At 45.8% G+C, this 22,928-nt stretch overlaps 1 protein-coding gene across 1 annotated transcript in view; it reads left to right on the top strand.

The window, feature by feature from the left end:
- The window catches only part of LOC148011273 (uncharacterized), a 297,099-nt gene that overhangs the window by 151,670 nt on the left and 122,501 nt on the right, over positions 1-22,928 (top strand). The gene's annotated exons all lie outside the window — the stretch shown is intronic.

Here is a 22,928-nt window from a genome sequence, read left to right as displayed (position 1 = left end):
TGCAAAAGTATAGTTTTAGTGCCTAGGTGAAACTCATACTCATCTGTATACATCTCACAGCGATTAGTGCAATGAGTAGTGACCTCATTGCAGACATACTATCAACACAGTACCTTGGATGCATGCTGAATACATCCAAGATCCACTACATACGAGAGCTGTCCACAACTGACGGAGTGGAAGTGCTACCTCCCCCTTCAGCATCACACAATACTCCGAACCCTTGGTCTGTTGAACTTGATTGAGCCCAAGCGAGAACTGAAGTTAGCTCTAACTGAAAGGCATCTTAGTAAAGTTGCAATAATTGAGGATGACTAACTGAGGATGGTTTGCCAAGTCATCCTTTTACATCCACTTTGCATCTATTGGTGACAATGCTAAAGCTTTACCAAGAAGCACATGGAAACTTTACGTCAACTTTACTTGTCTCAAACCATTTGTTGGTCAATGCATTGATCATGACAGGTATTCGTCTCAATATACCTAGAGCAGTCACTATCGCATTAGCACATTCATATCAGCCAGAGCCTCCCCGTCAGGCAGAGCCATCACTTTCACTCAGAGCCCTCACTATTAGTACCCCCTCATCAGTTAGAGCCGTCACTGTCATATCAGTACCTTACCTCAGCATTCACGCGTCAATGCATCCATCACATCAGCTACATTCACCTCAGCATTCATGCTTCGATACAATCGCGTCAAGTATGTTCACTTCAAACATCAATCTTGTTAGAGATAGGTACACGTGTCAGACATTAGTCATGTCGTCAGAGAGGTACGTGTGTTAGAGACAGGTCGAGTCAGGTACACAGTTGAGAGACAGAGAGAGAGAGAGAGTCGTGTCAAAGATAGGTACATGCATCAGGTCATATCAGGTACACAGTTAGGGGGGGAGAGAGAGAGAGAGAGAGAGAGAGAGAGAGAGAGAGAGAGAGCTTGGCCATTACGAAAAAAAAGAAAAAAGAGAGCTTGGCCATTCTTTGTGCATCTCCAAGTAGCCCAGACCATTATACTTCCTATACTCACCTATTTCTTACCATTGTTGCCTTGGAGCAATGTTGGCCCGAACCATATTGCCTGCCATTTTCGTTTTATACTCTGAAAAAAGTATTATGTGCAAGCAAGTATATCTTAGATATTGTGGTGTCATGTTTGCACAATGCACTCCGAAATCCATGGATAGTGGGGCTGTTTTGGATGTGGGGACCCATATGATAGCCCTCTATTGGTCAATGTTTTAGGCCCTTTGTATTAGTCAACAACCCTAGACCCCTATTGACTCCCGTCTTGTTGTTTCAACAAGTGAAAGCATCCACTCTCAGCCATCGTGATAAGCCATTGAATATAGCTAATTTATGAGCAGTTCCTAATGCTAGCAAATGGGATCCATATGATACCATCTCCTTATCTTGAGATGTCCTATCAAGCCCTAGTTCATCCAATGCTAATTCCTTAAATGTCTCATGTTCAGTATCATAAAAGGTTGATTGCTCACTTGTTGTTTGAGCATTAAAGTCTCCCATTAGTAGTATGTCCCGAATGCTTGCATACCTCATAATGTCCTCATGTACTACTTCAAATGGTGATCCCTCCCTAGTGGCAAAAGGTAAATTGGCAGGTGGGAAGTAACAACATATAGATCCCTAGGGCATCCTATCCTCAGCCTTAACCACATATATCTAGCTTGCACATCTCACAACACCACATGAATCATGTCTTGGGGGCTCTCATGATAAAGAATAGCAACCCCACTTGACCCTCTAGTTCCTCCTGGCCTACGAGGGTGAGGCTTGTAAACACTCTCCTATTTTAATCCCACAACATCTAGTAATCTAGAACTTATACGTTGATGTGTTTCTATATACATAGCTATATTAGTCCCATGGAAAGTATCCTCAAAATATCTTGCATCAAGTCTCATTGAACCATTACAATTCCAAAGGGACATCCTTAACGTCTCATAGGTTGCGTACCGTCATTGTGACCTTCGTTCTACTCTGTCATTTCTATAAACAACATACTTGCCTTCTTTATGTGCCTTCAACACCATTGGTATGCTAGCCCTTCTATGCTCTAATTGTGCGGGTTTGAGATCCTCATCGAGATAAACCTTTTCGCCTTTCAAAGTCTTTCTTTTTGAGACTAAGGCCCTCTTATTATCCACATCCTCAAATTTAAGCGTGAGGATCCAACCTCTTCTGTCACTTGGATCACCTACCCTCCATACATCCATAATGCTTGTCTCATTCACGCCCATTTTAGCACAAAGTGTTTTAGCATCCTTGCCCATCCCACCACATGAACACGTAATGTATGAAGTTTCCATTTTTCTTCCTCTTCTAGTGTCGTGTTCATCATTTCTACTTTGTTCTCAGGCATCCCTTTGTTTCTTTTGACTACCTCAATCCATTGTGCATTTTCTTTGATTGTATGCCCAACATTTTCTACTTTCTTCTAAGCTTCCTCTACCACATTCACCCATGTGTGCATGCCCTTTAAACTTTCCACCTCCTCCTTTAATTCTAGTGCAACTGGCATTGTTGTATGTGCATCCATCATTGACTTGTGTGTCGCATTTAATTCCTTTCCCCATGTTTCATGCATTGCATTCATGTTACTTGTTACGTTGTCAATCATTGGTATACATTGCTGCAATCTCAGCTCTTATGAGGGCTTTCACGTCATCCAAACCATTTGTTGCAATCAGCCTTTGCATCTTTGTCTATTGCTTGGTAGTTGTGGGAGTGGCATTTTCACAAGCTCTCCTTCTGTTTTGTCTATAGTAGAACTCTAAATAGTTAGTTGGAGCCTTGTACCGCCACTCTGATGCAGTGCCTCCTGTGGTCAGCCCAATTGGTTGTGTGTCAAGTTTAGTTTCATGCCCACTGGTTTCTCTTTCAGTAGCCTCTACCATCTAGCAAACTAAGACATCCACTCAATGCCAAGAAAGTAGCCTCTTCTACCTGTTTGATTGATGATGAGTAACCCCCTCTTGGGAATAGTCGCACTGTTGTGCTAGGACCACACTCACTATCTGTTCGTGAGTACATTGATCATGACAGGTATTCGTGTCAGTACACCAGAGCAATCACTGTCACATCAGCACATTTAGGTCAATCAAAGCCGCCCCATCAGTGAGAGCCATCACTATTACTCAGATCCATCGCTATTAGTACCCCCTCGTTAGTCAGAGTCGTCATTGTTGTATTAGTACTTCACATCAGCATTCACGTGTCAATGCATCCATCACGTCAGCTACATTCACGTCAGCATTCACGCTTTGGTATAATCACGTCAAGTACATTCGCGTCAAATATTAGTCGTCAGACATCAGTCGCGTCAGAGATAGGTACATGCATCAGACATTAGACACGTCAGAGAGGTACACGGATCAGATATAGGTGGCATTAGATACACGGTTGAGAGAGAGAGAGAGAGAGAGAGAGAGAGAGAGAGAGAGAGAGAGAGAGAGAGAGAGAGAGCCCCGTCACGTCGCCTGTTCGTTCGTCTGCCTTTCCCTGAGAGCGCCTCCCTGCCCTATTCGTCCGTCTGCCTGGTTCCTTGAGAGCGCCTCCCTACCCTGCCTGCGACCTGACCCTTCGACCTAACCCTGAGACCTGATTCTGCGCAAGAGCGACCTGACCCTGCGAATCTGCTCCGTTTTCCTGCCCGACGACCCCGACCATCTGTATAGCAGGCGGCTGCACTGTTGACTCCACTGTCAGACTTCACTGTCAGTCCCCTGTCTCGTCTCGCCTTCGAAGCCCCTGTACTAAGAGCGACTGGCACGCAGTCTTCTAGGTTTCCGGCACAGCAGAAAGAATTCTGTGATACAGCAGAGGGTCGGCCTCCGCCGTGTGAGAAACCAGCTTTCAGGGGTGCAGATTTCTGACTCAGCAGACAGAGACCTGTGCTGTAGCAAGACACAGAAAGAGAGAGAGAGAGAGAGAGAGAGAGAGAGAGAGGGGGGGGAAGAGAGAGAAGCCTGTGCGCTCTGTGTTTCACCCTCCTGCCCCTGCACTGTCAGGGTTGTGCCCTGCCGCATGCCCTCTTGGGATAGGTCGTGACTGCGGCGGACAAGGTCGCGTCTCCTGCTCTTCACCGCGCGTCAGTCCTCCTTCGGGATCCAATTGTGATACAATATGGCTGGTCTGGATCTGGATTTTATAGACCAAACGGTGGCAGCGCTTGGTCCGGATTCTGACACTGAGGAGCCTGAGGATATGGTTCCGTGCACCGATGAGATGCCCCCTGGTCCTGACATCCAGCCTGCGGGTAAACATACCAAGCATACTTAGGATGAGACACTGGATCATCAGGATCGTTCCTATGCTCAGGTTGCTTCGGATTCTATGGACTCTCAGGATGTTGACTGGGAGCATTTGCTGGAATTTGCCAACACTTTGCTTGGCGATTATGTTCAACATAATCAGGAAGTCTTTTCTGACTCTACACCTGGCGATGTTCTGGAAGCCACTATGGACCCGAAAACTGTCCTGCGATTCTTTTCGGTGTTTTATGATCGTGCTGTGATACTCTTCTTCACTGTTCGAATCCCACTACTTTCCCGTATTCGCCAGTGGCTGCACAGTCTGCTACAAGGAGAATGTGTTGAAGAGATTTTTGTTGGGCCCCGAGGGTTTTTTGAGGTGCTGTTGAAATCTGAGACGCATCGTGCTGCTCTCTTGTCTAAATTGCCTTTGTTTATTGATCGCCGGTTGGTCCATGTTGTACTATGGCGCCCAATGGCAGATTTTCAGCGTCTGCTGCAACGTGAATGCCCTGTCTGGGTTGAAGTGGAAAATTGTCCGGCTGTCTATTGGCCACTGTTGAAGGACGCTTTGGCTGCTGTGGGCACTGTTCTGGTTCCTCCAAGTCTAAGGGCTGTGAATCGCAACCAGTTGTGTATGTTATGGGACATTGCAAGGAAAAGGCCTGCTTGGTTACGTCTCAATTGCTCTGGCATGCATACGTTACACTTTTGTTTGAAATGGGGTAATTTTGCAGGACATTGCTTTTCCTGTGGACAATTGGGGCATTTTATGGCCGAATGCCCGGAGCAGCAACACACTTCAGATGCTGGCCATGTTGCGTTGCCCATGGAAGATATGGTGTGTGATGCTCCGTCGCAGGATGCTATCCACCCACCTAAAGTTCTAGACAAAGGTAAACAACAGGTTTCGGGTCCGGATTCCCGTGCCACTGACTGGGTTGAAGTACGTGCAAAAAAAGGCAACAGGGTTGTTGCTGGCATGGAGAATACTGTGCCTACTACCTCACAAGATTCCATGCGTACCTATATGCGCAGGAAGGAAATGTTGTCTTCCGAACGATCTGCTCCTGCTATGGTTTCCTCTTCTCCCCGTCCTCAGACCACCAGGAGAATGTATTCGGATCGTCCAAAGGGTCCACCTGCCAAGATGGCTTTTGATACCAGAGGCAACGTCATTACCCCGTGGGATCGTTGTTATCCCTGTTTCATCCCCAAGCCAGCAGATATGCCATCTACCTCCAAATCTGGTCCTCAGAACTCTTTTGCTGCATTGGCGGATTTCTTGGATGAGGGAGTCCTGGACATTCTCGCAAAAAAAGTCAAATCGAGGCAAGCTGTGCCTCGTACCTGATTTTGTTTTGAATACACATGAAAATAGCCACGTGGAATGTGCGAGGAATTTATTCTCGCCACAAGCAACATGCCATGTGGACTGTATTGCATGAGAATCAGTGGGATGTCCTGTGTGCTGTTGAGCATAAGAGTCACGGGGAAGCCGGAAAAGTTGTGGATTACCATGGCTTTCGTTTGTTCTATGCAGGGACACAGGCCATGCATTATTTAGGTGTGCTCATGATTGTACATGACAAATATCAGCCTGTTCTTATTAAAAATGATGTGTATGGCTGCTTTCTGGTGATTGAAATTTTATTCGAAGGAGAGATCTTATGGTTACTTGGTCTCTATGCTCCAAATGATCCTTTATTTCGCCGGGAGCTTTGGCAGACTTTGCAGACCTCCTTGTCACTTGGCAGACGGGGCTTCTTGATGGGGGATTTCAATATGTGTGTTGATTCTTCCCAGTCCACATCGGAGCATTCGGTAATGGACGCGCCGGAAAGTCGTATGTGGCATGAGTTGGCTCTTACTGTTCTTAAGCAAGATCTCTGGTCCTGGCTACACCCGTCTTCCACAGGCTTTACTTTCCATTCTGCCCAGTATGCAACAACATGGTCGTGGTTGGACCGCATATACATCATGCAGAATGATGATTTTCTTCCTGAGATGCTCGAAATTAAAGTGTTGCAGCAATATGCCTTGTCGAACCATTTCCCTCTGCAGCTTGAGCTACTTACACAACCTGTTGCACCTTTCAAGCAATTTCTGGAGAGACTCCCTTTGCGTTTCAACTCGGCTTACTTGAAGCATGCAATCTTTCAGGGCTATATGTAGCAATTGATTGATAGATTCTTATTGGACTTCTCCTCTCAGGGCACTGCTTCATTTGAAAGATTGCTCTCTAATGTGCAGCAGGTTGCTCGGCAGTATGGGATCCATCATGCCTCTCTTTGTCGGTGGCGTCGACAAGCAGCAGAGGACTTGCTGGCTTTGGTTCGTTCTCTGCTGGTGGACACTCCGGATGATGCTAGCGTGCGGCTGGCTGATCTTATTAAAGAATTTCAGTTGAAATCGTATCAGCAGGCCAAATTTCAACATCTGACGGAGACTTTGCAAGATAGTGCGTGTCAGACTCATAAGTTCTTTCGAGCCCTCCATGCCTCTCTTGCTCGGGAGAATATGACCAGACTCGAGGATGCAGAAGGCCACCTGATCCTTGATCCGCAGACTATTGTGCATATGTGTAGGAATTATTTCCGCGACCTTCTTGGTTCCACTTCTCCACCTGCAGCCCAAACTACTCAGGCCCGTTCGGTTTTTTATGACCTGGTCCGCAATAAGGTTCTGCAGGACATGCAAGCTACTATGGAGTTAGATATTTGTGAGGCAGAGGTTATGGACGTTTTGTTACACTTGCCCAAGGATAAAAGTCCTAGTTGGGATGGTCTCACCAATGAGTTCTTTGAGGCTTTTGCTACCCAACTGGCGAAACCATTGAAGGCTTTGTTTCAGCAGGTGTGGGAAACGGGGATCATGCCTTCCTCATGGAAAGAAGAACTTATTAAACTGTTTCCAAAGGTTCCTTCGCCGTCTACGTTGAAACATTGGCGTCCAATTTCTTTGATGGGTTCTATGTATAAAATTTTTTCTAAAGTAATGGCGAATCGGCTCCATAAGCATCTCCCTGCCATTGTGCACCCTCTCCAGTATGGTTTCATTAAGGGCCGAAACATTCTACATAATGTATTAAACGCGCAACTGGCGATTGATTATGCAAGGCATTCTAATCAGGAGGTCGTACTGATTCAATTGGACCTGGAAAAGGCTTTTGACTATCTGGACTGGTCTTTCGTTTTGCTGAACTTATGTCTGCTATAGGCTTTGGTGCTCGGATGTCTCGTCTAATCTACACCATCAGTGCTGCGGTGTCTTCGAGAGTCATGCTGAATGGAGGTGTTACTGAGCCATTTGTCCTTGCTCGCTCTGTCAGACAGGGGTGCCCTTTGAGCCCTCTCTTCTTTGCCCTTGCGACTCATCCAGTTCTTTCGATGTTATCTCATATGGCAGCTTCTACTTAGTTGGCTGGATTGTTGCTTCCTTCTGGACAGCACTTCATTAGTCAATCCTTGGCTGATGACAGCTTTATGATTTTGCGTGCGGACAAGAATAACCTTAGAAAAGCATTGGATGTTTGGGCTCTCTTTGGTCAGGCGTCCGGCCTTCGCATCAATGCATTCAAATCAGCCATTCTCAGCTGCACGAAGTCGGATTTGCAGTCCTTGGACTGGCAGGGTATGGTTGTTCCTCGTGGCTCCATTGTCAGGCATCTTGGGTACCCTTTGGGTGTTGATGTTCCCCCAAAGTAGCTTCTACAGTGGATTTCTCAGAAAATGGCGGCTAAGTTTCTGTATTGGAAGTCTCAGGCCTGGCCCTTCCATGTTCGCCTCAAAGTAGCCTAGACAATTATGTTGCCAATGCTCACATATTTCTTGCCATTGCTGCCCTAGACTACTACGACTCTGAATGCTCTTACTCAGTCTATTCGTTTCATGCTATGGAAGAAGGATTCATTGCATGCAGGTATTTCCTGGATTTCTTGGTCGCATGCGTGCACCCCCAAATGCATGGGTGGAGGGGCTATTTTAGATGCCCATACTCACATGCTGGCACTCCGTTGGTCTCTTTTCCGCGCCATGTGCTCGGATCATCATCTGTGGGTCGTTATAGCCCGTTATTTTCTTGAGGATCATGGGCTTCTGCATGGCAATACCCAAATCCGGAGTTCTTGGTGGCATGTTCTTAATGCTGATTCGCGGTTCTCCAGTTCTTCTTCGTCGCTGCTTACTCATTTGGTATGTTCTTGGAAACTGGTCCTCCAGAAGGCTCAGTGGCATCCAGCGGAGGATCGCGTAGCTACTAATTCTTTTCAATTGGAATTACTGGCAGTCTCGCAATTACTTTCATGGGAAGGTAAACACGAGCTTCGACCACAATTCAACTGGATGGCACATTTGGGCTTACCTTCAGTCGCGGATGCCACCCTTGCCAGTCGCAATGTGCTAATATCGTTTCGTACAGCTAGGAGGCTTTTTAGGATCCCTCATGGATATAGGCATTTATGGGAACAGCTTTTGATGGTGCTCCAGAGCAGGCAACCCTTTCCTGCCCTTGCTTCGGATCATCCCTGGCAGGATTGGGACTTTGAAGGCCGGCTGAATTTAAACAAAGCTTCTTCTAACCAGGTGTATCATCTTCTGATTAAAGATCATCAATGGCTGGTTACTAAAGCGAATACTCTATGGGGATTGCGTAAATCCCGGTCATGGTGGAGGGCAACTGTGATGGAGGGCTGGTTGAACAAGACACCTTTCAAATATAAGGTCTTTCTTTGGAGAGTGATGATTGGTGGTCTTCCTCTTGCTTCAGCTCTTTCCAAGTGACGAATCTCCAATGGCAACTGTTTCTTTTGCACCACTACTGTGGAATCCGCCCGGCACCGATTTATTTCTTGCCCCATCGCTAAGAAAGTCGGTTATTCTTGTCAACCGTTTGGCAAGCTGTGGTTGGTTTCACACTACGCCCCTTTGATTGGGTTTTTGGGCAGCCCAAATACCCCACTCCGGCATAGCCACATATGAAGCTCATGTATCACTTTCTTCGATATTGGGGCTGTTGGCATAACTGGACCATTCGGAATGCTTTCCTTTTTGATTCCGCCTATAATGTTCAGCGGCATATTGCTAGGCTTAAGGGCTTCTTGTATTGGCAGCTAGATCTTCTCCAGCATTCTGACATGCTCTCTAGGGAGGACTTACGTCCCTGGCATATGGCAATTTCCTCCGTGTCTTTGCCATGACTTTGCAACTCGTAGTACTGGAACCTCTTCACATGATGGCGTAGCGTCATCATGTATCTTGTAATCAAGTAATCTTGTATTTTTTCGTAATTAATACAATTACCTTTTACGAGAGAGAGAGAGAGAGAGAGAGAGAGAGAGAGAGAGAGAGAGAGAGAGAGAGAGAAAGAGAAATGAAATGAAATGATATATTAATGTCTACAAAAGTTCAAAATGACCTATGAGACCATGAGTTACAATCATGTGTATGATGGTACAATTGTCTGGGAAAAATATGTAGCACAAAGCAAAATAAGAAAGGAAACTAACTATGGCTATGTGTAAAACATAGAGCTCTATCTAGTAATAATGAGCTCCAAATGGTACAATCTCATGTGGGTAGGGAGGGCCTAGCTCTAGCCCGAGCAATAATCCCCTGTATCGGCCTATGTAGGTGTCGTCAGTGTTTGTGTCAAGGCCTAGGACATTTGGAAGAAAGAGAGAAAGAAAGATATATTAACATCTACATAAGGCCAATGTGGCCCATGAGACAAAATCAAGAGTACATCCATGTCTAATGTCATCTCATCAGTAAGGTAAAGATAACATTACAAATAAGTGGGTGGCCTATGAAACAATACTGAAAATAACTGTACAATGCGACTATACTAGGGTAGAACCATGTGTAGTGTTATTCCATCGATAGAAAAGAAAAGGAAATGAAAGGAGAACCAGATCTGATAGAACCATGTACAAAAGTGTGGTGGAGACTATGGGCTGTAGCTGATCTCAAGATCTCCACATGATCTCAGCTATGATGCAGTCCGTAGTTGCTTCACTAATATGCCTGGTTGTGAGTCTTTGGTATCTTGTGATAATGGCTCTAATCCGACCGTGGTGTGGCCTCCTCGGACGTGGTCTTGGTAGAGGGGGTTGTCGTGCTCAACGAGGGGAAATGGCTCTATCCAATATGACTCCACGGCATGGCTTGTAAGGTGTGTGGCGGGGTGGCTCTGTCTTTGCTAGGATGGTAGTGTCAGTCGGGTTGGCTTTGTAGAAGAAGTCTGTCACTGCTCTCTCTGTGTCCCTCTGGATGAGCTAGCCTCTTGTCTCATAGTAGTGCAGTTCGGTGCCTCTCGAGCTCTAGGAGGAAAAGACGTAGGCATCTTTGGTCCTCGTACTCCATGATGCAATGAAGGGGTCCAAATCCATCACAGAAGAGACAGTGGTACCGTCCTCGTATGTCATAGTATACTGTGCATCTGCATATGTAGTGCTTCTCCGTCTCAGGCTCTCCCTTCTCCCACAAAATCTTAAGCTCATCGACTAATGGATGAAGATACACGTCCATATTTTTTACTTTGTAGTGGCGCAGGACGAGCAAGCTAAGGATGAGATGTCCTTTCTTCGTAGAAAGCCATGGAGGGATGTTGTAGTTGACAAGCACTATAGGCAACACATTGTAAGAAGTCGAGCACAGACTGAATGGATTCACCCCTGAGCCTAAGGGTCACGAATCGTAACCGTTTGTGTATGTTATGGGACACTGCTCAGAAAAGGCCTGCTTGGTTACGTCTTAATTGCTTTGGCATGCATTCTTTGCACTTTCGTTTGAAATGGGGTAACTTTGCAGGGCATTGTTTTTGTGTGGAAAATTTGGGCATTTTATGGCCGAATGTGCAACGAAGCAACCGACTTTAGATGCTGAGCATCTTTTGCCTCCCATGGAAGATATGGTAATTGATGCTCCATCGCAGGATGCGACCCAGCCAGCTAAAGTTTTGGATAAAGGCAAACAACATGTTTCGGGTTTGGATTCCCTTGGCAATGACTGGGTAGATGTACGTGCCAAAAAAGGTAAAAGGTTTGATGCTGGCATGGCGGATATTGTGCCTAATGCTTCACAAGATTGTCAGATGGGAGAGGATCGAGGTGCAGCTGAAGTGCAGTAGACAGTGTGAGAGTGAGAGACAGAGTTGAGCACGACACCCAATGCAATAGTACTGAATAGAGTGTTGTTAACTGAAAGTACAAATGATAACCCTTATACCTTAGGGTTATAAGGGGCTGTTCACACCCGAACACTTACTTACCTTAGGGTTATAAGGGGCTGTTCACACCCGAACACAGTAAGTGCCCGTAAGTGTGCACCACAAGCACATACAAAATAGTACACATAATCTGGGGGAAAAAACCTCTCCTACCGAGAGTAAAAAGTGCCCCAGTGTCCTAGTGATCACCCGCACACTCCCATATGAGCGTAGGCGTAAGTAAGGCGTGTGAGATACCCAACAAACCCCCCTGGAGTGAAGAGTGATCAAGTGTATAAGGATCATCCGCCACCAAAGGGCGTCAAATTCAAAGCATCGCGAAATGCTTCAAATTTGTCTCGTGGAAGAGCTTTGGTGAAGATGTCTGCCACATTGCTGGTGGTAGGACAGTAGACAAGGCTGATATCACCTGCATGTAGCCTCTCTCTGACAAAGTGGTAGTGAATCTCTATGTGTTTCGTGCGAGCATGAAACACAGGGTTCCGTGCCACTGCAATGGCACTCTGACTGTCAGTATATAAAGGAGTAGGCTCCGTAACAGATACATCCAAATCAGCAAGTAAGCGTCTAAGCCATACGCACTCAACTGCAGTAGTGAAGGCTGCCTTGTACTCAGCTTCACATGACGACGTGGCAACAGTGGATTGTTTCTTGCTAAGCCAAGAAATGCATGACGAGCCAAGAAAGAAACAATTGCCACTAGTGGAGTGACGAGTATCAAAATCACCAGCCCAATCAGAGTCACTGTAAGCATGTAACTGCAGTGGTTTCCCCTTGGCATAAAGCAATCCAAGAGCTCTAGTACCCTGCAAGTAACGAAACACACGCTTCACAGCTTGCCAATGCGACATACGAGGCTGATGCATGTACCTGCTCAAAACTGAAACGGCAAACTGTATGTCTGGCCGAGTGTGGCATAGATAGATGAGACATCCCACTGCTGGAGCATAAGTATGGATATCAAACAAATCACTGTCATCATGTAATGACAGTTTGAGCCCAGGTTCCATGGGTGTACAAACTGGCTTGCAATCCTGTAAGCCAAACTTCTCAAGAAGTTGCCCAATGTACCTTGACTGACATAATCCAATGCCTCTAGCATCATGTACAAACTGGATGCCCAAGTAATAGTGCAAAATACCCAAGTCAGACATGTCAAAAGTTTGCTGTAAATTATTTTTGAATGCTGAAATCTGATCAGCACGTGTTCCAGTGAGCAAAAGGTCGTCTACATATAGACACAAAATCAGCATGGATCCCCCCTCTTTATGTACATAAAGGGTAGACTCAGATGGGCTGTTTACAAACCCCTGACTAAGCAAGAAAGCATCTATCTTTGCGTACCAAGCTCGTGGAGCTTGTTTCAAACCATATAGAGCTTTTTTCAGCTTGCATACTAAATTTTCTGAGCTTTCAAATGCAAAACCAATGGGCTGCTGTACATACACTTCTTCCTGAAGTTCCCCATGTAAGAATGCAGTCTTTATATCCAGCTGATGCACTTTCCAACCAAAATGTGCAGCCAAGGCAATCATAGACCGAATGGTCGTCATACGGGAGGTAGGAGCAAAGGTCTCCTCATAGTCAATGCCCTTTTTCTGTGCGTAGCCTTTAGCTACCAGCCGTGCCTTGTACTTATCTATGGATCCATCTGCATTCCTTTTCAATTTGTAGACCCATTTCGTACCAATGGCACGCTTGCCAACTGGCAAAGACACCAAATCCCAAGTATGATTCTTATGAATAGAATCCAATTCAGCTTGCATGGCTGCCATCCAATGCACACTATGTCGTGCATCCTCAAAACATTCAGGCTCCTCATTATCATGAGTACATGCTGCCATAACCAACTCCATGGAATGTGCTGAATCATGCAGTCGAGTTTGCCTTCGAGTACGACCAGCCAAGGGTGTTTCCAAATGACTATCTCTCATAGTCTGCGTGTACCATCTAGGCACCTGTCTTGCTTCCTGACTGTGTACAAGTTCCTGCTGAATTTCAGTTTCAGCAATGTGCTGATTTACTGCATGTTCCATAGGAGCAGCTGGCTGAACATTAGGTTCATTTGCTGAAGTACCAGCTGAATCACCAAATGTGATGGGCAGCAGCCCTTCAAAGACATCACGGGCAGCCTGACATGTATCAAAACCAGCCAAGGATAATTCTGATTTTTCATCAAATATAACATCCCTGCTGACAAAAACCTTCTTGATCACGGGATCATAGAGTCTGTAGCCTTTGCTTTCGCTGCTATATCCCATAAAGATGCATTTTACAGCCTTGTTGTCCAACTTCTTTCGAAGTACCTGTGGAATATGGGCATATGCAAGACACCCAAAAATACGGAAGTGGCCAACAGAAGGTTTGCGGCTGTGCCAAGCCTCAAAAGGTGTGACGGTTTTCAAGGCCTTGGTAGGGCATCTGTTCAAAATGTGGCAAGCGCACATGACGGCTTCCATCCAAAAACTATGAGGCAAACTCTTTGCCTTCAGCATACATCTGGCCATCTCCATGAGTGACCGATTTTTCCTCTCTGCTACCCCATTCTGCTGTGGAGTATATGCAGTAGTGTACTGATGGATAATGCCCTTCTGCTGCAAATAAGAATTCAGCATAGAGGACATGTATTCCCCCCCTCGGTCCGAACGGAGAGTCTTAATCTTGCAACCAGACTGAGTTTCCACAAGTGCACTGAAAGCCAAAAATGCATCATACACTTCTGACTTCTTTTTCAAGCAGTAGACCCAGCAAAAACTTGTAAAGTCATCAATAAATGTTACAAAATAGTAACAACCACCCAATGACTGTGTCTGCATGGGCCCACAAACATCCGAATGCACAAGCTGCAATCTGGCTGTTGCTCTAAAAGCAACATCACGGGGAAAAGAGAAACGATGCATTTTCCCCAAAATGCAACCCTCGCATAAATGCTCAGGAGGTCTCTCCAAGAGAGGTAATCCATTCAACATCTGAGTACGCTGTAATAGCATCAAGCTGCCATAGTTTACATGCCCCAAACGAGCATGCCATAACTCTGCCTCTAACATAGCAGGAGTAAGAGTGGATGTCAAATATGCAGACTGATTTACCGAAAGAGCATCCAACTCATATAACCCATGACACAAAGAACCTGTCAAGACCAATGTCATGTGTTCCTTGTCACGGACCATGCAACGGTCATCATCAAAGGTGACCTGCAAACCACAACGTGCCATAGAAGAAATGGAAAGCAGATTCTTCTTAATGCCAGGCACATACAAAGCATCCTGTAGGCGGAGAATAGAGCCATCAATGGCTGTAAGCTGAATCTCCCCAATACCACGAACAGGGTATGATGCATTATTAGCACACTGAACAGACTTCCCAACGGGAGGTGCACCAAGAGAAGCAAACAAATCTCTACGAGATGTGATATGCCGTGAAGCACCACTGTCAAAGAACCAAGTGTCAGCATCCTCTGTAGAGCTAAATGCTCTATCAGCCCAAGAGACATCATAACTGCAAGTGTAAAAACAATAGTCCCTGTCTGCAACAAAGGACGCGGACTCACTAGCAGTGGAAGGAGCTGCAGAAACAGACATCCCTGACTCCTTCTTCTTCTCTTTGGCGATGCGCTTCCTGCACTCAGTGATATAGTGGCCAGGCTTCTTGCAGTAATGGCATTTTCCTTTTTTGGCTTGCGTGCCCCCCTGTTTCTGACTTGTCTGTGAAGTGCTACTACTACCAGAACTCTGCGAAGCATTTTTCCCTTGGCTGTTTTTACCCTTCTGCCTTGACATAAAAGCCTGCTCAGAGGCTATACCATCCACACCACTGTTCCGTCTAGTTTGTTCCTCCTCTAGAAGCAAACTGACAAGCTGAATGAAAGTGATAGGCTCGTTCGAAATCCTCATAGTGAGGTTCAAGGCAGTATGAAAAGCCAAGTAAGAGGGAGGCAGTGAATTCAATGTCGTAGAAATCAGCTGCGCATCTGAGTAGTACTCATCCACATTCATGAGCTGCTCCCGCAAGTCCTGAATTTTGTTGAGATGATCCTGCATAGAATCACCCTGATTCATCTTTAGAGTCTCTAGCTCTTTCTTCAAGAAAGAGATGCGAGTCTCATTCTTTCCTGCAAACATCTGCTCCAATGTCAACCAAGCTTCTTGTGAAGAAGCTGCTGAACGAATATGAGGAATGATGGTCCGTTGAACTGCCAATGCAATCAGCGACATAGCCTGTGCATCCCGTGTATCCCAAGCTTTCTGAGCTGGAGTTCTTGGGGGAAGTGGCTGAGCGGGCTGAGGTGGAGGGGGCTGAGGTTGCCCTCTTGCACGTCCTCCTGGAGGAGGAGTAGCCGGAGCCACAACTCCCGGTCGTGCTTCCTCTCCACTGACATAATCCCACAAATTTTTTGCCACTAATACATTCTTCATCATAAAAGACCAAAGGGAATAATTGTTCCCATCCAATCGGTCTTCCTTGGACACATAGGTGAATACATCTCCTCCCTGATTTGCCATTATTTCCCAAAAGGCAATAGAGCAATGTGAATGCAGTACGGGCTGGAAATCTGCAAATTTCCAGAAATTGCAGCAAACACAAGTCTGCAATTAATGTGCAAAGGGTACTCTGTCAAAAAAACTGTCACTGATGCACGCTTCCCAAGGTGCAATTAGTGCTCAGCAGCACTAAAACATCAAAAGCCCCAAAATTTTCTGCCCAAAATTTCTGTCACAAATGTCTGTTACAAAAGCCCCAAAATGTGCATTCAATGTGTCACAGACAGACACAGCACGTTTTTCAATGCTGAAAACTGAACCTGCTGTTCAGCACGTTTCCCAATGCTGAAAACTGAACCTGCTGTTCAGCACGTTTCCCAATGCTGAACCTGAACCTGTTGCACGAACTCCTGTGTAAAAGAAAAGTGCAGAATGTTACCTCTGCGTGTTGACGACAGGCACAATTCCCGAGGTAATGACTGCTGGGTACAGTCGGACTGACGCACAGGTACAGGCGTGCAGGTCAGTGACACGCGCAGGCAGGACTAGTACGTGCTGGGCAGATGGCGCACTGCGCAGAATTGGCGGCACGCTGTGCAGGACAGGTGGCACGCTGGGCAGGGCGCGCTGTGCAGGACAAATGGCGCGCTGTGCAGGACAGGTGGCACGCTGGGCAGGGCGCGCTGTGCAGGACAGATGGCGCGCTGGGCAGGGCGGTGCTGCGCGCTGATTGTTGGAGCTGCACGCTGGGCAGAGGTGTCGTCTGGTGCTGCGCGCTGACGGACTGACAGGAACAGGCAGCTGGGGCAGAACTGGCGGGGGCTGGCTGAACTGGCGTGGGCTGCAGACTGCAGACTGAAGACTGCTTTGAGCTGAGCTCTGATACCAAATGTCAGATGGGAGAGGATCGAGGTGCAGCTGAAGTGCAGTAGACAGTGTGAGAGTGAGAGACAGAGTTGAGCACGACACCCAATGCAATAGTACTGAATAGAGTGTTGTTAACTGAAAGTACAAATGATAACCCTTATACCTTAGGGTTATAAGGGGCTGTTCACACCCGAACACTTACTTACCTTAGGGTTATAAGGGGCTGTTCACACCCGAACACAGTAAGTGCCCGTAAGTGTGCACCACAAGCACATACAAAATAGTACACATAATCTGGGGGAAAAAACCTCTCCTACCGAGAGTAAAAAGTGCCCCAGTGTCCTAGTGATCACCCGCACACTCCCATATGAGCGTAGGCGTAAGTAAGGCGTGTGAGATACCCAACAAAGATTCCTTGCGTACTTATATGCGCAGGAAAGACATGTTGTCTTTAGAGCACACTACTCATGCTATGGTTTCATCTGCTCCTCGCAATCAGCCCACTCGGAAAGCATATACGGATGGTCCGAAGGGCCCACCTGCTAAGTTGGATTTTGATGCTAGAGGTAACATGATTACCCCATGGGATCGTCGTTATCCCTATTCCATCCCCAAGACAGTGGATACACCATCTACCTCTAAATCTGGCCGTCAGAACTCTTTTGCCGTGTTAGCTGATTTTTTGGATGAGGGAGTCCTTGACATTTTGGCAGAAAAGGTTAAATTGAGGCAAGCTTTGCCTCATTCCTGATTTTCTTTTTTGAATACACATGAAGATAGCCATGTGGAATGTGCGAGGCATTTGTTCTCGCAATAAGAAACATGCCATGTAGAGTTTATTGCATGAGAATCAGTGGGATGTCTTGTGTGTTGTTGAGCACAAGAGTCACGGTGAAGCATGAAAAGTTGTGGATTGCCATGGGTTTTGCTTGTTTTATGCAGGGACACATGCCATGCATTATTCTGCTGTGCTTATGATTGTACATGAGAAATATCAGCCTGTTCTTAGTAAAAATGATGTACATGGTCGTTTTGTGGTGATTGAAGTTTTATTTGAAGGAGAGATCTTATGGTTACTTGGGCTCTATGCTCCTAATGACCCTTTATCCCACCGGGATCTTTGGAATACTTTGCAGACCTCCTTGTCACTTGGCAAACGGGGTTTTTTGATGGGGGATTTTAATATGTGTGTTGATCCTTCACAGTCCACATCAGAGCATTCGGTGATGGACGCTCCGGAAAGCCGTGTGTGGAATGCGTTTGCTCTTGCTGTACTGAAGCAAGATCTCTGGTCATGGCTACACCCTTCTTCTACAGGGTTTACTTTTCATTCTGCGCAGTATACAACTACATGGTCGTGGTTGGACCGCATGTACATCATGCAGGATGATGCTTTTCTTCCTGAGATGCTGGAAATGAAAGTGTTGCAGCAATATGCCTTGTCGGACCATTTTCCTCTACAACTTGAGATGCTTGTACAACCCATTGCACCTTTTAAGCAATTTCTGGATAGACTCCCTTTGCATTTCAACTCATCATATTTGAAGCATTCAATCTTTCAGGGTTATATGCAGCAATTGATTAATAGATTTTTATTGGACTTCTCCTTTGAGGGCAATGCTTCTTTTGAATGATTGCTCTCTAATGTGCAGCAGGTTGTTCGGTAGTATGGGATCCATCATGCCTCTCCTTGTCGGCGGTGTCGACAAGCAGCGGAGGAATTACTGGCTTTGGTTCGTTCTTTACTGGTGGAGACTCCAGATGATATATTTCTGCTGTCATTGGCTATGCGTTTCGCTGATCTTATTAAAGAGTTTCAGTTGAAATCTCATCAGCAGGCCAAATTGCAAAATTTGATTGAGAATTTGCCAGATAGTTCTTGTCAGACTCATAAGTTCTTTCGAGTTCTCCATGCATCTGCTGCTCGAGAGAATATGACTAGACTCCAGGATGCAGAAGGTCAAATGGTCATTGATCCTCAGACTATTGTGAATATGTGTAGGAATTATTTTCTAGATCTTCTTGGTTCTACTCCTTCACCTTTTGACCAAATTACTCATGCCCGCTCAGTTTTCTATGATTTGGTCCGCAATCAGGTTCCACATGACATGCAAACTACTTTGGAGACAGATATTTGTGAGGTGGAGGTTGTGGATGTTTTGTTACACTTGCCCAAGGATAAAAGTGCCAGTTGGGATGGTCTCACTAATGAATTCTTTGAGGTTTTTGCTACCTGGCTGGTGAAACCATTGACGGCTACGTTTCAGCAGGTTTGGGAAACGGGGTTCATGCCTTCCTCATGGAAAGGACTTATCAAACTGCTTCCAAAAGTTCCTTCGCCGTCTATGTTGAAACATTGGTGACCAATTTCTTTGATGGATTCTATGTATAAAAGCTTTTCCAAAGTGATGGCGAATTGGCTCCATCAGCATCTTCCTGCCATTGTGCATCCTCTTCAATATGGTTTCATTAAGGGCCGAAACATTCTGCATAATGTCTTAAATGTGCAAATGGCTATTGACTATGCAAGGCACTCTAATCAAGAGGTGGTATTGATTCAATTGGACCTGGAAAAGGCTTTTGATTATTTAGACTGGTCTTTCATTGCAGAACTTATGTCTACTATGGGCTTTAGTACTCGGATGTCTCGTTTGATCTACACCATTAGTGCTACGGCTTCTTCGCGAGTTATGCTGAATGGTGGTGTTACCGAGCCATTTGTCCTTGCACGCTCTGTGAGACAGGGTTGCCCTTTGAGTCCTCTCTTTTTTTCCCTTGGGACTCATCCGGTTCTTTCGATGTTATCTTATATGGCAGCTTCTACTTAGTTGGCTGGATTGTCTCTTCCTTTGGGACAGCACTTCATTAGTCAATCCTTGACTGATGACAGCTTTATGATTTTGAGTGCGGACAAGGATAATCTTCGCAAAGCATTAGATGTTTGGACTCTCTTTGGTCATGCTTCTGGTCTTCGTATCAATGCTTTGAAATCAGCCATTCTCAGTTGCACGGAGTCAGATTTGCAGTCATTGGACTGGCAGGGAATGGTTGTTCCCAGTGGTTCCATTGTCAGGCATCTTGGGTATGCTTTGGGTATTGATGTTCGGCCAAAGCAACTACTAGAGTGGATTTCACAGAAACTGGCAGCTAAGTTTCTGTATTGGAAGCCACAAGCTTGGCCCTTCCATGTTCGTCTCAAAGTGGCTCAGACAATTATGTTGCCAATGCTCATATATTTCTTGCCATTGCTGCCTTGGACTACTACTACATTGAATGCTCTTACTCAGTACATTCGTTTCATGTTATGGAAGGACTCCTTGCATCCAAGCATTTCTTGGATTTCTTGGTCGCATGCATGTACCCCCAAACACATGGGTGGTGGGGCTATTTTGGATGCCGAAACTCATATATTGGCACTCCGTTGGTCTCTTTTTCGTGCCATGTTCTTGGATTATCACCCGTGGGTCTTTATAGCCTGTTATTTTCTTGAGGATCACGGGCTTTGTGCATGGTAATACGCGAATTTGGAGCTCTTGGTGGCATGTTCTTAATGCACACTCTTGGTTTTCTAGTCCTTCATCATCCCTACTTGCTCATTTTGTATGTTTCTGGAAATTGGTTCTCCAGAAGGCTTAGTGGCATCCAGCGGAGGATTGCTTAGCTACTAACTCTTTTCAACTGGAATTGTTGGCAGTCTCGCGATTACTTTCTTGGGAAGGCAAACATGAGCTCAGACCAAAATTGAACCGCATGGCACGTTTGGGCTTGACTTCAGTTTTGCAGATGCCACTCTTGCCAATCGCAATGTGTTGATATCGTTTCGTACAGCCAGGAGGCTTTTCAGGATCCCTCGTGGATACCGTGATTTATGGGGACAGCTTTGATGGTGCTCTAGAGCAGACAACCCTTTTCTGCCTTTGTTGCGGATTGTCCCTCGCAGGACTGGGACCTTGCAGGCCGGCTGAATTTGGAAAAGGCCTCAGCTAACCAGGTGTATAATCTTCTGATTAAAGATCATCAATGGCTGGTTACTAAAGGTAATACTATATGGGGATTGCGTAAATCTCAGTCATGGTGGAAGGTAATTGTGATGGAGGGCTGGTTGAACAAGACACCTTTCAAATGCAAGGTCTTTCTTTGGAGGGTGATGATTGGTGGTCTTCCTCTTGCTTCAGCCCTTTCCAAGCGTCGAATCTCCAACAGGAATTGTTTCTTTTGCACCACCAGTGTGGAATTGGCCCGTCATCGTTTTATTTCTTGCCCTCTCGCTAAGAAAATCTGGTCACTCTTGTCAGCGGTTTGGCGAGCAGTGGTTGGTTTCTCGCTAAGTCCTTTTGATTGGGTTTTTGTGCGGCCCAAATAACCCACACCGGCACAATCACATATGAAGATCTTGTTTCACTTTCTTAGATACTGGGGCTGTTGGCACAATTGGACCATTCGGGATGCTTTTCTTTTTGATTCAGCCTCTAATGTTCAGGGACATATTGCTAGGCTTAAAGGTCTCTTGCATTGGTAGATAGATCTCATTCGGTACTTTGACTTACTCCGTCGGGAGGACTTACTTCCCTGGCATATGGCAATTTCCTCTGCGTCTTTGCCATGACTTTTGTAACTCTTTTGTCGTTTAGTACTTTATAAATATAACATCCATTACGAGAGAGAGAGAGAGAGAGAGAGAGAGAGAGAGAGAGAGAGAGAGAGATGTTAGACATTCACAGTCCACGTCAGGGCATTCGGTGATGGATGCTCTGGAAAGTCGGGCGTGGAATGCCTTTGCTCTTGTGGCACCTAAGCAAGATCTATGGTCTTGGTTACAACCTTCATCTCCAGGGTTTACTTTCCATTCCGCACAGTATGCATCTACATGGTCGCGGTTGGACCGAATGTACATCATGCAACAGGATGATTTTCTTCCTGAGATGCTGGAAATGAAAGTCTTGCAGCAATATGCCCTGTCTGACCATTTCCCTCTCCAGCTTGAGATACTAGCACAACCCATTGCACCTTTTATGCAGTTGTTGGATAGACTCCCTTTATGTTTCAACTCGTCTTATTTGAAGCATTCAATCTTTCAAGGCTATATGCAGCAATTGATTGAGAGATTTTTATTGGACTTTGCCTCTGAGGGCACAGTTTCTTTTGAACGACTGCTCTCTAATGTGCAACGGGTCGCTCGCCAGTATGGGATACATCATGTCTCTCTTTGTTGCCGGCGTCGACATGCAGCGGAAGGCTTACTGGCTTTGGTTCGTTCGTTACTGGTGGATACCCCAGATGATGAATTTCTGTTATCACTGGCGCAGCGTTTGGCCGATCTTATTAAAGAATTTCAGTTGAAATCCTATCAGCAGGGAAAATTGCACAATTTGACTGACAATTTGCAAGATAGTGCTTGTCAGACTCATAAGTTCCTTTGCGCCTTGCATGCTTCTCTTGCTCGAGAAAATATGACTAGACTCCAGGATTCAGAAGGTCGCATGGTCACTGATCCGCACACCATTGTCGATATGTACAGGAATTATTTTCGGAATCTTCTTGGTTTTTCTCCATCGCCTTCTGACCAGGTTACGTATGCACGTTCAGTCTTCTATGATCTGGTCCACCATCAGGTTCCACTTGATATGCGAGCTACTTTGGAGGCAGATATTTGTGAGGAGGAGGTTATGGATGTTTTGTTACATCTCCCTAAGGATAAAAGCCCTGGCTGGGATGGTCTCACCAATGAATTTTTTGAGAGCTCGGCTACCCAACTGGTGAAGCCATTGGTGGCTATGTTTCAGCAGGTGTGGGAAACAGGGGTCATGCCTTCCTCATGGAAAGAAGGCCTTATCAAACTACTTCCAAAGGTTCCTTTGTCGTCAATGTTGCAACAGTGGAGACCAATTTCATTGATGGGCTCGATGTATAAATCTTTTCCAAAGTCCTGGCGAATCGGCTCCACAAGCATCTTCCAGCTATTGTGCATCCTCTTCAATATGGTTTCATTAAGGGCCGCAACATTCTGGATAATATCTTAAATGTGCAAATGGCCATTGACTATGCAAGGCACTCTAGTCAGGAAGTGGTATTGATTCAATTGG

Source organism: Lygodium microphyllum, chromosome 28, assembly GCF_053477565.2.
Source record: "Lygodium microphyllum isolate KBCC chromosome 28, Lygodium_microphyllum_v1.1.10, whole genome shotgun sequence".
NCBI classification, from domain to species: domain Eukaryota; kingdom Viridiplantae; phylum Streptophyta; class Polypodiopsida; order Schizaeales; family Lygodiaceae; genus Lygodium; species Lygodium microphyllum.
Note: the sequence above shows the minus strand (reverse complement) of the source record. Positions and strands in the feature narration are given on the sequence as shown.